Raw genomic sequence first — 4,331 nt, 5'->3', positions numbered from 1 at the left:
CCCCACACACACCCCACACCCCCCGCCCCTCCCCCCGAAAGTCGTGCCGTATTCTTCAGCTCTTTATATTAATTATGACAACTGAATAACGAAGTTATTATTGACTTAATAAGGAGTTGGGTTTAAAAACAGGAGTTCGGCTCTCGCACTGCACTCAGTGGGCGATGTGCAATAAATCAGAGGATGTTCTTTGAGATCTCTGGTGAAGTTTTTTTTTGGAGGGAGAGAGAGAGAGAGAGAGAGAGAGAAAGGGTAAAGGGAGGCGAGTAGTTGTTGTTGTTGTTGTTGTTAGGATCCTGGTGCCATCACGTGCAAGTGACCTGATTGTGGATTACGGAGCAATTTAAATCACACGTTGGCAAATATTGTGCATTATTAAGTTTTCCCTTTATAATAATAATAATAATAATAATAATCCTTGCATTTGATATAGCGCTTTTCACGTCGGGAGGACGTCCCAAAGCGCTTCACAGAACACACTGTAAGTGAATTGACTGTATATTTGTGGGCGAACGCGGCAGCCAATTGCGCACAGCAATGTCCCACAAACAGTCATGGATTGAAAATGACCAATTTATTATTGTTTTTGGTGTTGGAGGGATCATTATTAGGCTCTGTGTGGAGTAAGGAAACTTGCCCAAGGTTTCGCCCTCTGCCTGGAATTGAACTCAGGTCTCTCACTTGCAAAGCGAGTGCTCTAACCACTGAGCTACAGGACTCCACGACTTTGCCCCCCACCCCCACCGCACCCCCACGCACCCCCCCCCCACCCTCTTTAAGTGGCCAAAAAAAGGCTGGAATTTACAAGGAAAACCCGTGAGGTTTCTCAGTTTTATCCACGTGCCGTTGACGAAGCAACGGATTCGGGTGAGAAGTAATTTCGCCGCCGACTGACCGGTCGGTTGCTCTTGTGACGGTTTTTTTTTTCTATTTCCGCAGGTTGCACGTTACTTCTTTCTGTGTGTTGCAAGAATAAGAACAATACTTGCGTTCGGCGTAGCGCCTTTCAAAAGTGCTTCGCAGGATGTACTGTGAAAGTGCAGTGACTGTGTGCTTCTTGGCCAATTTCAATGGGGGTGGGTGTTGGTCAAGACACCAGGAGAAACTCCCTTCTCCAATGATGACTCATTATTCTGCAATGGTACCTCCTTGAAACAATGTCCGCCCATCTGCTCCCACCCCCCCCCCCCCCCCCCCACCCCCACCCACGCACACACACATACAAATATTTACTTTAATTACATTTGCGAATATCCCTGAGTTACAGGAACAATCTTTTCTTCTCTTTACACCGGAGGCATTGCCTCAATTTGAAACTCATATAAGACCAGCACAGAAACAAAACAGACACAAAATTGTAAACCGAAAGGCAAGCAATATACTGACATGAAACACGCGGTAAAACATACCCATCCAGTCACCGTTCCGGTAATTCTAAATAAAGTTGGGAGCAGCGACCAAAGCAAATTGGACACCAGCAATTGTGAAAGTAACTTTGCTTAATTTTCTTTTATGTTTGGTGTAGATCTTGTGGACAGTGTCTGACTCCCACTCCCTCCCATAGGCAAATATTCTTCATGTGCCGCTGCAGACAGTGAGTTTTAAGAGGCCCTTCAGGCTATTTGAGACATCAAAGCTAAAACCAATCTTGTCTACACCCAACATTCACAAAAGCACGCAAACCCTTTCCAGAGTCACCAGATTGTGATCAGCAGCGAGAATTCTGTCTGAGTTATTCTCCCCTAACACTAAACTGAAACGTTTTGATTTTGTTGGGAGATATTTAAATGTAAAACGGAAGCCGACCCTTCTCTATTTCTTTGGCAATTTGTCTTCATCAAAAATCCATGATAAACGATTGCTGAACGTGTTCAAATTTTTGGCACCCAAAACCAAGGAGTACCAGGAGTCTGATGTGAAACCTCTGCAGAGTAGTTAGGTTCCCTTTTCTCCACTCCACCAGTGTGATTTTATGCCCCTCCTCCAAAAACAAGACAAATCACAACTTTTTGTTCTACGTTACAAAATGTATTAGGGGAAACTCATCTTAAGTAAAAAAAAATTTAACCTCCCTGCCCTCCACCCTTCCTGATCCCGAACCCCAGTTCGGGTCCAAAACTCTGACTGTCCAGTGGTTTGGGACGTCCTCCCGATGTGAAAGGCACTGTACAAATGTAATTTGTTGTTAAGGCAACCACATTAAGATAGTTGGCTCACTAATGTGGGCATTTTTTTTCCAGTTTTTCTCATTTGACATTATTTGACATTATCTTCTTCTATCTGTCCTCTATACTAACAAGGACGTAATAATAATAATCCTTGCATTTGATATAGCGCTTTTCACGTCGGGAGGACGTCCCAAAGCGCTTCACAGAACACACTGTAAAGTGAATTGACTGTATATTTGTGGGCGAACGCGGCAGCCAATTGCGCACAGCAATGTCCCACAAACAGTCGTAGATTGAAAATGACCAATTTAATTATTGTTTTGGAGGGATTATTATTAGGCTCTGTGTGGAGTAAGGAAACTTGCCCAAGGTTTCGCCCTCTGCCTGGAATTGAAATGTCTGTCTGTGGGTGTGTTCGCCAAGAACTCAATAACTGATTGATGTAGAAACATGATTTTCTAAAAAAACCAAAAAACAATAATAAAAAAAAATTGGTCATTTTCAATCTACGACTGTTTGTGGGACATTGCTGTGCGCAATTGGCCGCCGCGTTCGCCCACAAATATACAGTCAATTCACTTTACAGTGTGTTCTGTGAAGCGCTTTGGGACGTCCTCCCGACGTGAAAAGCGCTATATCAAATGCAAGGATTATTATTATTATTATTATTATTATACCTCATCAGAAAGGTCTTGAATGGGGAAGCATCACGGGCTTATTTTTTTTTCAGGGGTCTCCTATCGTTGATGAGCTATATTAAAAAATATAGTAAAAAATGCTTTCATTAGGCCCCCAAAAAGTATGCACGTTATTCTGCAACAAAGCAGTAACAGGAGTCCTCCCACTGAGGCCCCCCAACAAGATACTAATAAAGACAAAACGTCTGTCTGTGTCTCATGAATCCTCCCACAGGAGTCCTCCCACTGAGTCTTCCCTCTAAACAGGAATCAGAACGCTACGTCTGCAAATATGTGATCGCGTTCAATAGCACACATCCTCAATCTTAACAGATTAAAGATGCCTAAGAAGCGAAGATCAAGCCTTTCACCAGGACAAGTAAAAGTGCCTGTCAAGAGAGAGGCCGATTAAATTAAACTGGTTGGAAGCGTAGCTGCGAGTAGTATATAACAGAAACTTATCTACACAGCCACCTCAGTCAGTCCAAGGATGGTAAATCAGCTGGAGCAGCAGTCGCAGCACTTTTCACACTGTGCGATCAAAACCGCAGAGTACATTATATGGGGTATTTTAGGATTGTAACAGCAAATCCCTTTGCATGAGGTCCTGGAGGACTGCCAAAGCGTCACACTGCCAAAAAGGCACAAGTTGTCTCCTTTAAGAACGCGGGAGAAAGAGAACACTTTTGAAACCGCCTTTAACTCGAATTCAAGATCCTCACCCTCACCTACAAGGCCATTCACGGCCTCGCTCCCTCCTACCTCTCCGACCTACTATCCCCCTCCCTACCTGCCCGTACCCTCCGTTCCTCTGGCTCCGGTCTGCTCCACATCCCCCGCCCCAACCGCCCTACCATCGGTGGCCTTCAGCCTCTCAGCCCCGAGGCTCTGGAACTCCATCCCCAGTGCCTTCGCCGCTTCCTCCCTTTCCTCCTTCAAGGCCGGTCTCAAGACCTTTCTCTTTGACCGTACCTTCAGCTCCCCTCTCGACTCTCTACCCCCTCCTCGCTCCCTCCCTCCCTCCCCTCACCCTGACCATTTCCCCCCCAATGCTCGGGTCCTGACCCAACTGTACAGCGCCTTGGGACGTCCTCCCGACGTGAAAGGCGCTCAATAAATGGAATCTTGTTGTTGTTTAGCGAGTTGTAAGTGCAGGTACCATTTAATATGAAATTATACCTCCAAAGGCACTATGTAAGTGCAAATTACTGTTGTGTTTTCTTCCAGCAAAAATGCCCAGGGCAATGAGCAAATACACGACTATACCCGACTTGTAAAGCATCTCTGTAAAATGGTTTGAGACATTGTATGTTTAAAGCCCTTATATAAATGCAAGCTGTTACGTTGTTTGATAAGATTCTTTAAACACTAATTCACAGGGCATATGAGCACAATGCAACAAACACATTGCGTCTGTACAGCAGTTATTTGTTTCAGATTTTTTTTTAAAAGTCATGACTTGCTAATAAGATTCCGATTCGTGGGA

This window comes from Callorhinchus milii, unplaced genomic scaffold, assembly GCF_018977255.1.
Source record: "Callorhinchus milii isolate IMCB2004 unplaced genomic scaffold, IMCB_Cmil_1.0 Scaffold16, whole genome shotgun sequence".
In the NCBI taxonomy this organism is placed as follows: domain Eukaryota; kingdom Metazoa; phylum Chordata; class Chondrichthyes; order Chimaeriformes; family Callorhinchidae; genus Callorhinchus; species Callorhinchus milii.
The sequence above is the reverse complement of the archived record's forward strand: the minus strand, read 5'-3'. Positions refer to the sequence as shown.